The sequence below is a fragment of the Rhinoderma darwinii genome, chromosome 13, assembly GCF_050947455.1.
Source record: "Rhinoderma darwinii isolate aRhiDar2 chromosome 13, aRhiDar2.hap1, whole genome shotgun sequence".
Classification (NCBI taxonomy): domain Eukaryota; kingdom Metazoa; phylum Chordata; class Amphibia; order Anura; family Rhinodermatidae; genus Rhinoderma; species Rhinoderma darwinii.
This window is the reverse complement of record NC_134699.1, coordinates 50,778,086-50,792,075: the sequence shown is the minus strand read 5'-3', so window position 1 is coordinate 50,792,075 and position 13,990 is coordinate 50,778,086. Positions and strand designations below refer to the sequence as shown.

Genomic DNA, 13,990 nt, shown 5'->3' with positions numbered 1-13,990 from the left:
AGACAGTATCACACATGATAGGATTAGATACAGTGGCTCAGAAGGCAGTATCACACATGATAGGATTAGATACACAGCTCAGCAGACAGTATCACACATGATAGGATTAGATACAGTGGCTCAGCAGACAGTACCACACATGATAGGATTAGATACAGTGGCTCAGCAGACAGTACCACACATGATAGGATTAGATACAGTGGCTCAGCAGACAGTATCACACATGATAGGATTAGATACAGTGGCTCAGCAGACAGTACCACACATGATAGGATTAGATACAGTGGCTCAGCAGACAGTATCACACATGATAGGATTAGATACAGTGGCTCAGCAGACAGTATCACACATGATCGGATTAGATATAGGGCCCAGCAGACAGTATCATACATGATTGGATTAGATACACAGCTCAGCAGACTGTATCACACATGATAGGATTAGATACAGGGCCCAGCTCGCTGACATTGCGTCTCCAGCGCTGGACCCAGGATAGGTAAGAATAATAATTTTGTTTCTTTATGTGTTACTGATTATTTTTGTGTTTGTGTTTTTTTACAGGTTCGGTTGTTGGACTTCGGATTTGAGGACTTCAATGACGGCGTTTTTTTTATTCTCAATAAAATGGTTAATGAGGGTTGTGTTTTTTTATTTCAATAAAATATTTTTTCTATGTGCTTGTATCTTTTTAAACTTTATTACTACCGCCTTAGTTATGGCCGCTGGCTGATTGACAACCTCCATTACTAAGGCGAGGCTTAATGTTAGCCGGTGCAGAGGCCAACACTAAACCCCATTATCACCCCGGTACCCACCGCCACCAGGGGTACTGGGAAGAGCCGGGTACAAACCAGTACCCGACCATCTGTAGTGACGGGCAGGCACCGGGGTGGCCGCAGGCTGGTAGTATTAGGCTGGGGAAGGCCAAAAACAGTGGCCCTCCCACCCTTGTAATGCTGCCTGCTGCTGCTGTGTTGTATCTGGCTGGTTATGAAAATTGGGGGGGACCCGACATCGTTCTTTCCAATTATTTTTTATTTTATTTTTTTTTAAATGACGTGGGGTCCCCCCCATTTTCATAACCAGCCAGATACAATAAAGCAGCAGCAGGCAGCATTACCAGGATGGGAAGGGCCACTGTTTTTGACCTTTCCCCTCCTGATAATACCAGCCTGCGGCCACCCCAGTGGCCAACCATCACTACAGATGGTCAAGTACTGGATGGTACCCGGCTCTTCCCAGCACCCCTGGTGGTGGTGGGTAACGGGGTAATAATGGGGGTTAGTGTTAGCCTCTGTACCTGCTAACACTAAGCCCCGCCTTAGCAATGGATGCTGTCAATCAGCCGGCGGCCATTACTAAGGCGGTAGTAATATAGTTTAAAAAAAAAACACAAAGACATAGAAAAAATATTTTATTGAAATAAAAAAAAAACCCACACAGCCCTCATTAACCATTTTATTAATAAAAAAAAAAGCCATCATCGAAGTAGTCCTGGAATCCGCCGTAGTCCAACGACCGAACCTGTAAGAAAACACACAAAAAATGATTAGTAACACATGTGTTAGGGTATGTGCACACACACTAATTACGTCCGTAATTGACGGACGTATTTCGGCCGCAAGTACTGGACCAAACACAGTGCAGGGAGCCGGGCTCCTAGCATCATACTTATGTACGACGCTAGGAGTCCCTGCCTCGCTTCCGGACAACTGTCCCGTACTGAAAACATGTTTACAGTATGGGACAGTTGTCCTGCAGCGAGCCAGGGACTCCTAGCATCGTACATAACTATAATGCTAGGAGCCCGGCCCCCTGCAGTGTGTTCGGTCCGGTACTTGCGGCCGAAATACGTCCGTCAATTACGGACATAATTAGTGTCTGTGCACATACCCTAAGGCTTAGATACAGGTCCCATGTGTGATACTGTCTGTGGGACCCTGTATCTAAGCCTACCACAAGGTAGGCTTAGATACAGGGTCCAGCAGACAGTAATCTTATACAGTATAAGATTAGTGTGTGCTGGGGCCCTGTATCTAAACCTACAGTGTGGTAGGCTTAGATACAGGGCCCAGCAGACAGGATCACGCATGGGCCATGTATCTAAGCCTACCATGTGATTGGCTTAGATACAGGGCCCAGCAGACAGGATCACACAATCTGTGATCCTGTCTCATGGGCCCCCTAAGCCTGATACATCGTAGGCTTAGGGGTTGTGCAGTCCCTAAACATTGATGGCCTATCCACAGGATAGGCCATCAATAGCTGATGTGTCGCCCGGGACCCGCAAATCAGCTGTTTTGAAGGGGCCGCAGCACTCGTACGAGAGCTGCTTCCCCTTCATTTCACTACTCGCTCACACTGTGAATCGCCGACACCGATTCACAGTGTGACCGGAATGAAGTGACAGGAATGAAGGGGAGCAGCTCTCGTACGAGTGCTGCGGCCCCTTCAAAACAGCTGATTGGCGGGTCCCGGGAGTCAGACCCCGCCAGTCAGGGCTAACCTTACCTTCCTCTTCGGCCGTGGCGGGAGTTCTGTCGTCTCGATGCTGTGTGCGGCGGCATAGCGCTGTGACGTCATGCGCTGCGCACAGCGCTTGACGTCAGGACCTCCGCTGCCATCCGGAACCAGGAAGGTAAGTAAAGTATGTTACTATAGTAACAGGGGCCCACGGCCCGAGTTACTATAGTAACTTTTTATTGATGTGGTGCGGGGGGCCGTGGGCCCCCCTGGCTTCGGGGCCCGGTCGCAATTGCGACCGCTGCGACCCCTATAGCTACGCCAGTGCATGGAGGGATGGATTATGATACCTGTTTGAGTGATGAGTATATTGCTGAAATCTGTAATAATCTACTATAAAAATACAGCTGTCTCAAAAGAGACAGCTGCATTAGTAACTTTCTTTACATAATTAACTTTCTTATGCAGCAGCAATCTCACTGTACTGCCTTCACACCACTAAAAACACTACCCAGCAAAGTACCATTTTGGACAATCCCCACACCAGGATTTTAACCAGGGGCTACACACCACGGTGACACCTTAGCTTTCTTATTGTCCCCATAAGACCAAATGAAATCATTACTTCCAGCAGGAATAAGAACATGTCATCTTTGGAAGAGTTTGTGGTTGGCTCTTGGCAGCAGAGGTAGCGAACTGGTAATGTTGTCTGCTGATAAGCTAGCAGTGTCAGGGATGTGTTGGTTCTATCCCCAGAGTATCCTCCTTGTGTCTCAGTTTTGAAAGTCTTTCACCAGTGCAGGTTCACAAGGCGAGGCATCCTTTTAAAGGAGAAATGCATTGCCCTGTTGAGCGTCAGCGCTTGCCAAATTGGAAAAATGTCACCAAGCAAAAGCAACAAACCCATATAAGTGAAGAGACCGCCATCTACCACACATGCAGCATGCAGGATGCTTTGAACCTAGGGACATGGGCTAACTCCATAGCAAACCAGACCTAGGCACTTAATCCCCAAGCCACCACGCTGTCATATTCCCCCCCCCCCCCCCGTCATATTCCCCCCCCATCATATTCCCCCCCCCATCGTGATCTAAAGTTTTTTATGTTAAAGGTCCACGTACCCCTTTTTTAAAAGAGGTGAAAATGTGTCCTTGTAAAGCTGAAGCGCAGCTAGCTAACAGCTTGCGTGATCTGTGTTGAGCACAGGAATCCCTTCTGTACAATGTAAGTTCTAATCCCCATGTTCTCCTCCTTGGGCTGCTGCCCTTTTCCCAAAGTGCCACCCATGGAGGAGTGGATTATGATACCTGTTTGAGTGATGAATATATTGCTGAAATCTGTGATAATCTACTATATAAATACTGCTGTCTCAAAAGAGACAGCTGCATAAGTAACTTTCTTCATATAAGTAACTTTCTTATGCAGCAGCAACATCACCACACTGCCTCCACACCATTATAAATACCACCCAGCAAAGCTCCATTTTAGACAAGGACACACATTAGGATTTAGAACAAGGGGCTGCACTGAAGACACTCACTGTTTAGGGTGCAGCTTAAGCACCTGACCACCAGCTCTGGCTGTTCTCAGGACTTTCTTATTGTCCCCATAAGACCAAATGTAAACGTCACTTCCAGCAGGAATAAGAACATTTCATCTTTGGAAGAATTTGTTGCCAATGCAGAGGTAGCGTACTGGTAAAGATCTCTGCTAATAAACTTGAGGTGTGAGGGCCATGAGAGTTCTATCTCCAGGATCTCCAGCATTAAAAGCAGTTAACCCCCAAGCCACTGTGCTGTCATGTCCCAATTCATCCAAGGTTTTTCTTGTTGAAGGTCCAATTATCCATTTTTAAAAGAGGCGAAAAATGTGTCCTTGTAAAGCTGCCGTGCAGCTAGCTCACAGCTTGCGTGATCTGAGTTGAGCGCAGGGATCACTTCTGTACAATGTGGGTTCTACCCCCACATTGTCCTCCTGGTGACTTTGGGCTGCTCCCCCCTTTCCCAAAATGCCACCAATGTAGGAAAGGATTATGATACCTGTTTGAGTGATGAGTATATTACTGAAATCTGTAATATTCTACTATATAAATACAGCTGTCTCAAAAGAGACAGCTGCATTAGTAACTTTCTTTACATAATTAACTTTCATTATGCAGCAACAATCTACCTGCACTGCCTCCACACCACCCAGCAAAGCACTATTTTGGATAATCCACACATCAGGATTTGAACCAGGGGCTGCACAGAAGACACCCACCATTCAGACACCACTTAATGACCGCACCAGCAGCTCACATTGGAAACTTAGCTTTCTTATTGTCCCCATAAGACCAAATGAAATCATTACTTCCAGCAGGAATAAGAACATGTCATGTTTGGAAGAGTTTGTGGCTGGCTCTCAACACCAGAGGTAGCAAACTGGTAATGTTCCCTGCTGATAAACTAGAATTGTCAGTGCAGTATTGGTTCTATTCCCAGGATCTCCTCCTTGCGTCTCAGTTTTGAAAGTCTTTCACCAGTGCAGGTTCACAAGGCGAGGCACCCTTTTAAAGGAGAAATGCATTGCTCTGTTGAGCGTCAGCCGCTTGCCAAAATTGTTGGAAAAACGTCACCAAGCACAGAACTCATATAAGTGAGGAGACCGCCATTTACAACACAACCAGCATGCAGATTGCTTTGAACCTAGGGACATGAGCTAACTCCATAGCAAACCAGGCCTAGGCACTTAAAGCCCAAGCCACCACACTGTCATACTGCCCAACCTCTCCCCTTGTGATCTAAAGTTTTTTTTGTTGAAGGTCCGATTACCCGTTTTTAAAAGATGTGAAAAATGTGCCCTTGTGAAGCTGCCGTGCAGCTAGCTCACAGCTTGTGTGATCTGAGTTGAGTGCAGGAATCACTTCTGTACAATGTGGGTTCTACCCCCACATTGTCCTCCTGGTGACTTTGGGCTGCTCCCCCCTTTCCCAAAATGCCACCTATGTAGGAAAGGATTATGATACCTGTTTGAGTGATGAGTATATTACTGAAATCTGTAATATTCTACTATATAAATGCAGCTGTCTCAAAAGAGACAGCTGCATTAGTAACTTTCTTTACATAATTAACTTTCTTATGCAGCAACAATCTACCTGCGCTGCCTCCACACCACACCGCACCCAGCAAAGCACCCAGCAAAGCACCCAGCAAAGCACCCAGCAAAGCACCCAGCAAAGCACCCAGCAAAGCACCCAGCAAAGCACTATTTTGGATAATCCACACATCAGGATTTGAACCAGGGAGCTGCACAGAAGACACCCACCATTCAGACACCACTTAATCACTGCACCAGCAGCTCACATTGGAAACTTAGCTTTCTTATTGTCCCCATAAGACCAAATGTAATCATTACTTCCATCAGGAATAAGAACATGTCATCTCTGGAAGAGTTTATGACCAGCTCTCGACATCAGAGGTAGCACACTGGTAATGTTCTCTGCTGATAAATTAGAAGTGTTAGGGACATGTTGGTTCTATACCTAGGATCTCCTCCTTGTGTCTTAGCTTTGAAAGTCTTTCACCAATGCTGCTTCACGAGGCGAGGCATCCTTTTAAAGGAGAAATGCATTGCCCTGTTGAGCGTCTGCCGCTTGCCAAAATTGTTGGAAAAGCATCACCAACAACAAACTTGTATAAGTGAGTAGACCACCATCTTCCATGCCTGCAGGATGTTTTGAACCTAGGGCCAACTCCATAGCAAACAAGGCCTAGGCACTTAAGCCCCATGCGACCACACTGCTACACAGCTGCCTTCTCCCCAAAGTGATCTAAAGTTTTTCTTGTTGAAGGTCCGATTACCCTTTTTTATAAGAGGTGAAAAATGTGCCTTTGTAAAGCTGCTGTGCAGCCAGCGCACAGCTTGTGTGATCTGAGTTGAGAGTTTGAATCACTTCTGTACAATGTGAATTCTAATCCGCATGTTGTCCTCCTGGTGACTGTGGGCTGCTCTACCTTTCCCAAAGTGCCAGTGATAGATTATGATACCTGTTTGAGTGATGAGTATATTGCTGAAATCTGCAATACTCTACTACATAAATGCAGCTAAGTAACTTTCTTCATATAAGTAACTTTCTTATGCAGCAACAACCTCACTGCACTGCCTCCACACCCCTATAAACACCACCCAGCAGAGTTCCCTTTTTGGCAAGGGCACATATCAGGATTTGAACCAGGGTCTGCACAGTTTAACCTAAACTCACTGTTTAGGGTGCAACTGAAGCACCATACCTCCAGCTCAGGTTGATCTCTGGGCTTTCTTATTGTTCCCATAAGACCAAATGTAAGAGTCACTTCCAGCAGGAATTAGAAAATTTCATCTTTGGAAGAATTTGCAACCGCCTCTCTCGACACCAGAAGTAGTGCATTGGTAAAATTCTCTGCTAATAAATTAGGAGTGAGGAATGTGTGGGATCTACTCCTTGAAGGCCTTTCACCAGTGCAGGTTCACAAGGTAAGGCATCCTTTTAAAATAGAAATGCATTGCTCTGTTGAGCGTTAGCCGCTTGTCAAAATTGTTGTCACCCTTAAGCACAAGCAGCAAACGAGTATAAGTAAGAAGAACGCCACCTACCACACAAGCTTCGAACCCAGGTACATTGGCAAAATTCAAAGCAAACTTAAGCCCCAAGCCTCCGCTTGGTCATGCCCCAATGTGATCTAAAATTTCTCTTCTTGAAAGTCCGCTCCCCCTTTTTTTTTAAAACATGAAAAATATGTTCCCATGGAGCTGCTGTGCAGCTTCCTCACAGCTTACGTTATCTGAGTTGAGCACAGGAATTGCTTCTATACAAAGTGGGTTCTAACCCCCATGTTGTCCTCCCGGTGACCCTTGGCAGCTCCCCCTTTCCCGAAGTATCACCTATTGAGTGATGGATTATGATACCTGTTTGAGTGATGAGTATATTGCTGAAATCTGCAATAATCTATATGCCTTAAAAGAGACAGCTGTATAAGTAACTCTCATATGCAGCAACAACGGCACTGTGCTGCCTCCGCACCACTATAAAAACCACCCAGCAAAGGTCCCTTTTAGACAAGGCCACACATCAGGATTTGAACACAGAAGACACTCACTGTTTAGACACCACTTAATCATCACACCACATGAATTGTGCTCAGTTTGGTCTCTTATCCCTCTTATTGTCTCCATAAGACCAAATGTAAATGTCACTTCCAGCAGGAATAAGAACATGTTATCTTTGGAAGAATCTGCTACTGGCTCTCGCCAGCAGAGGTAGCGCACTGGTAAAATTCTCTGCTGATGAATTAGACGAGTCAGGAACATGCAGGTTCTATCCCCAGGATCTCCTAGAAAGCCCATCACCAGTGCAGGTTCATTAATTTAAAAGAGAGATGCATTGCCTTGTTGAGCGCTAGCCGCTTGCCAAAATTGTCAGGAAAACATCATCACCTTTAGGGTATGTTCACACGTAGTCAACCAAAACGTCTGAAAATCCAGAGCTGTTTTCAAGGGAAAACAGACCCTGCTTTTCAGACGTTTTTTTACCAACTCGCATTTTTCGCGGCGTTTTTCGCGCCGTTTTCGCGGCGTTTTTTACGTCCGTTTTTGGAGCTGTTTTCATTGGAGTCTATGAGAAAACAGCTCCAAAAACGTCTGAAAGAAGTGTCCTGCACTTCTTTTGACGAGGCTGTATTTTTACGAGTCGTCGTTTGACAGCTGTCAAACGACGACGCGTAAATAACAGGTCGTCTGCACAGTACGTCGGCAAACCCATTCAAATGAATGGGCAGATGTTTGCCAACGTATTGGAGCCGTATTTTCAGACGTAAAACGAGGCATAATACGCCTCGTATACGTCTGAAATTTGGCCGTGTGAACATACCCTTAGGGTATGTGCACACGTAGTGACCAAAAACGTCTGAAAATCCAGAGCTGTTTTCAAGGGAAAACAGACCCTGCTTTTCAAACGTTTTTTGACCAACTCGCATTTTTCGCGGCGTTTTTCGCGCCGTTTTTTACGTCCGTTTTTGGAGCTGTTTTCATTGGAGTCTATGAGAAAACAGCTCCAAAAACGTCCAAAGAAGTGTCCTGCACTTCTTTTGACGAGGCTGTATTTTTACGCGTCGTCGTTTGACAGCTGTCAAACGACGACGCGTAAATAACAGGTCGTCTGCACAGTACGTCGGCAAACCCATTCAAATGAATGGGCAGATGTTTGCCGACGTATTGTAGCCCTATTTTCAGACGTAAAACGAGGCATAATACGCCTCGTTTACGTCTGAAAATAGGTCGTGTGAACCCAGCCTTAAGCACAAACAGCTCACTTGTATAAGTAAGGAGACCGCTATCTACCACACAAGTTGCATGCAGCAAACCCAGGTACATGGGCTAACACCATATAGTGTTCCTGAACTCAGCACTTTAGCCCCAAGACCCCCAGTCACAGTGCTCTCATGAGACGATGCGGTCAAAAGTGACTTCTGTTGTAAGTCAGATTACCGTACTTTTTTTTATGAGGTGAAAAATGTGATATTGTGGAGCCGTCGTCCTGCAGCTTATGTGTCCAGACACTACAGTAAATGCCACTAGCACCTTATTAGTAAAACACTTTATCGCCAGCAGCTGAGAAAGTTATTCGCAGGACTGACTGGCTTTTTTTAAAATGTATATTTCTTGTTAAAGAATGGCAGAAGGAGACATCATGTCTCCACCGGAGCGCTTCTTTAAGGGGTGAAGGAACCTCAATATAAATCAACTAGAAAAATAAATGACACAATCAAATTACAAAGACGTGATATATATATATATTTTTTTTAAAGACTATCTTGACAGAGCAAATATAAAGCAAGAACATTTTTATTATTTTTACATGGAAAGAAAGCCAAACAAATGGAGGCAAGATGATCATTTTAGGCACAACTCCTAGCAGTAAAGCTCATTTAAAGTGCATATGGTCTTCATTTATAAGATTATATAATCGTTGTGTATTTTCTTTCCAACTTTTCCATATCTGAATAAAAGAGTCATGCGTTCTAAGTTCCCAATGTGAAAGTTCTTCCAATCTCGCTATCTGATCCATTTTTTGTAGCCAGTGCCTAACTGTTGAAGTTTCTGTTGATTTCCACTTGGTTGGTATAAGTAGACGTGCTGCTGATATTAAGATAAGCAGTAATTTAAGTGATTTCTTAGGGATGTTAGTGGGTACTAATGCTAGGAGGGCCACCTCGGGAGAAGCTCAGGGTATGCTCGTCCGGCATATTTTATTGATATGTTGAAAAATATGATGCCAAAAAGGCAAATGTTTCGGGCATTCCCACCAAATATGCAAGAAAGATCCAACTTCTTTACCGCACCTCCAGCAAACATCTGGAGAAGTGCTATACATTTGTTTTAACCTAACCGGTGTGAGATACCATCTAGAGATTATCTTGTACGCATTTTCCTGAATCTTGATACATCTAGATGTAAATTTAGGAGTCCTAAATATCTTCACAATATCTGCTGAAGAGAATTTGGTATTTAGATCTCTTTCCCACTCTCTTATGAAATATGGCACAACCACGTCCTCCAACCCATCTATACGTTTACTAAGGTGTGATAATAATTGTTTAGGTGTTCTGGATTGCAACCAAAGTTCTTCGAACCACGATAGTGGTCTATATATTCCAGTAGCCGGAAGGTAGGGACGTACCAATTTGCAAATAAGACTATATTCGCAAGCATTTAGTGTCTGACAAGACAATTTCTCCCAAGCCTGCTCCAATGACAGTAAAGTACCATCCAAGTCCAATAATTCCCACAGGGAAAGAGTGTTATGTCTAATAGGTAGAGGTAGAGTGTTGTAACCTGGGTGAGAAGTTGCGATACAGTCTCGCAACTGAGTGAGTGGGGAGGGATGGGACGAGCATAATGATCTAATCTGTGAATCCTGCCATATTGACATTGTTGTCTGTGGCAAACCTCTATAGCCCCAAGTCGAGGATCGGTGCACATCATTCTCTAATAACAATTGTTGTAATGGTCTCTGCATTAAGTGTTCTTCTATATCTCAGATTTTGGTTTTCACAAAGTTTTCTGCTTCAGAGTTTTTAGATCTTTTAGTCAGATGTTTCTATGGTTACTGAAGTACAATTGTAACGTCTATGGCCGCGGTGTCTGTCGTTCTAACTTACCCCTTGATGACCGCGGCCATGCTGCTGTGCTGCGTCGTCCTCCTGTGAGGCGCTGGCACTCACTTCCAGGTATCGAGTCTGTCTCCCGGGGAATGTGTGCGCGCGCTCGTGCCTGCTCTTAAAGGGCTAGCGCGCGCACCTGAAAATCAACATCATCAACTCTTGAACTCCTGGACTATAAGAGGGTCACCGCCCTACTTATCCTCACCTGAGCATTGTTGTTGTTTCCCTTAGTCTGTCTTGCAAATGGTCTCCTAAGTGTCTTCCAGCTTCACAGTGTTCCCTGTACCTGTATCCTGTTTCCCGTGCTATCTGTACCATCCTGGTCTACTGCCGTGCTGAGCTGTTGTCGTGTCGTGCTGCATCTCCAGGCCTGTTCTGCTGCTCCACGCCCGACGTCTACCTGCTGCCTGGTCCCAGCCGAGCCTGCCTTGCTGCTGTCTACATTGCCTCAGGTACCCTTTTCTGGACTATAGACTCTGTACCATACCTGTTTGGCCAGCTGCCATCCCGCTACGCGGTACGGCCCAGTGGGTCCACACCCCGCATCGTGACAACAATTATTAACATTTCATACGTTTTTAAAATTTTATTGACAAATACATCAAGTTTATGCAAAGACTCAATATTTACAGTGTTGACCCTTCTTTTTCAATACTTCAGCAATTCACTCTGCCATGCTGGATGTCCGCTCCTGGGACTAATCCTGACTGATGACCCATTCTTACTTAATCAGTGCTTGAAGTCTACAACAATTTCTGTGGTTTTTTTTTGTCCACCCACTTTTTGAGTAGTGACCACAGGGTCTCAATGGGATTGAGATCTGGGGAGTTTTATGGCCATGAACCCAAAATGTCAAAGTTTTGTTCACTGAGCGCCTTAGTTCTCACTATTGACTTGTGACATGGTCCATCATGCTGGAAATAGCATTGTTCATCACCAAATTGCTCCTGAATGGTTGGGAGAAGTTGCTCCTGGGTGGTTGGGAGAAGTTTCTCTTGGAGGATGCTTAGATACCATTCTTTATTCATGGTAGTGTTCTTAGGGAAAGTTTTGAGCCCACTGCCTTGGATGAAAAGTAACCCCACACATGAATGGTTTTTAGGATGCTTTACTGTTGGCATGACGCAGAACTCATGGTAGCGCCCACCCTTTCTTCTCTGGACAATCATTCTTCCAAATGTCCCAAACAGTCTGAAGGGGGCTTCATCAGAGAAAATAACTTTACCCCAGTCCTCTGCAGTCCAATCCCGGTACTTACTGCAGAGGACTGTCCTCAATGTTTTTCTTGGAGAGAAGTGGCTTCTTTGCTGCCCTCCTTAACACCAGGCCAGCCTCCATAAGCCTTCACCTCACTGTGCGTGCAGATGCACTGACACCTGCCTGCTGCCATTCCTGAGCAAGCACTGCACTGGTGTAGAACCGATCCCGTAGCTTAATCCTCTTTAGGAGATGGTCCTGAACCCTTGCTGGACTTTCTTGGGCGCCCTGAAGCTTTCTTCACAGCAATCGAACCTCTCTTCTTGAAGTTATTGATGATCCGATAAATGGTTAAAGGGGTTTTCCCAGCAGGGACATTTATGACATCTCCACATTACATGTCATAAATGTCAGATAGATGCGGGTCCCACATCTGGGGCCCGCACCTATCTCTAGTACGGGGCCCCCTAAACTCAGTTCTACCGCTCTGTGTTGCAGCTAAATGAGGTGAATTCCGACCATAGAAAAATGTTATATGGTCTTGAGTTAGAAAAACAGCATATCTCGCTGACCCACACTGTTTCTGTAAGTCCCATAAAACTGAATGGTAGTTACAGAAACAGCGTAGCTCGCATGCTACGCTGCTTACGTAACTGCCATTCGCTACTATGGGAGTTACGGAAACAGCGTAGCTCAGCGAGCAACGCTGTTTTCTTCTTCATGAAGAACGGAGGTTAGGGTGCCCCGTTCTAGAGATAGACTTATAGAGATAGACTTAAAATCAGTCCTGGCATTTTTAACTACACAGGCCCACCACAGGCCATACGCAGCCGCCCGTGTTGGTGCTGGGACCACCTTTCAGCTATACAAGACATGGAGAGATTTATTAAAGAGGCTCTGTCACCAGATTCTCAAATCCCTATCTCCTATTGCATGTGATCGGCGCTGTAATGTAGATAACAGTAATGTTGTTTTTTTTTTAAAAACGTTCATTTTTGGCCAAGTTATGAGCTATTTTATATATATATGCAAATGAGCTTTGAAATGGACAACTGAGCGTTTTTTTTTCGTTATGTCCAACTGGGCGTGTATTGTGTTTTAACTGGGCGTGTTTATGTGTATGACGCTGACAAATCCGTGACCAGTCAGCGTCATACACTCCTCTACATTCATTTACAAGCAGCACAGCGTTCTTACTAGAACGATGTGCAGCCAGATACTGCACATTGCGAGTCAGAAGTGTCAGGATTCTGAGTACACATGACGTCCAGGCTGGATGGTCATGTGTATTCATTATCAAGACACTAGATTAACGTTAATCAAGTGTCCTGATTATGAATACACGTGATCATCCAGCCTGGATGTCATGTGTATTGAGAATCCTGACACTTCTGACTCTTTTCTCTGAGATTTCCAGCAAGAGAAACAAATGAAAACAGGTGTAAATGAAAAGAGGAATAGTCCCTGATAGCTCCAACTCCAATGAATCCACTGCGTTCCCACGAGAATAATGAACATGCTCATTATTCTAGTGGATTTTTTTCACGGAAGCGAAAAAAATTCAAGCAGACTTATTTCTGCTGCGTGTGAATGGGGTATAAAATAGCTAGGACACATGCGCACGAACACCACTCACACATAGGAAATATATACGCAGTACATATATACACCAGAACCAAACTCAGTACATATACAGCACCGGAACCAAGCTCAGTACATATATACAGCACCAGAACAAAGCTCAGTACATATATACAGCACCAGAACAAGGCTCAGTACATATAAACAGCACCAGAACAAAGCTCAGTACATAAATACAGCATAAGAACAAGGCTCAGTACATAAATACATCATCAGAACCAAGCTCAGTACATATATACAGCACCAGTACAAAGCACAGTATGTATATACAGCATCAGAACGAAGCTCAGCACATAAATACAGCACCAGAACAAATACAGCTACATTTCTTGAAACCCCTGCCGTATAAGTTTGTACAGCGTAAAACTACAGCTCCCAGCATGGACTGAACAATGGTAAGGATATGCTGGGAGTTGCTGTTTCACAAAAAAAAACAAAAAACATACCACCCATCATCATGCTGCAGATCATACCGTGACTACAGTGCTGATTAGAGGCAGAATAAACATTTA

The 13,990-nt window shown here is 44.7% G+C and overlaps 1 long non-coding RNA gene across 1 annotated transcript in view; it reads left to right on the top strand.

The window, feature by feature from the left end:
• Window positions 1-13,990, top strand: part of LOC142666386 (uncharacterized) — a 155,313-nt gene that overhangs the window by 67,479 nt on the left and 73,844 nt on the right. The window lies entirely within an intron of this gene.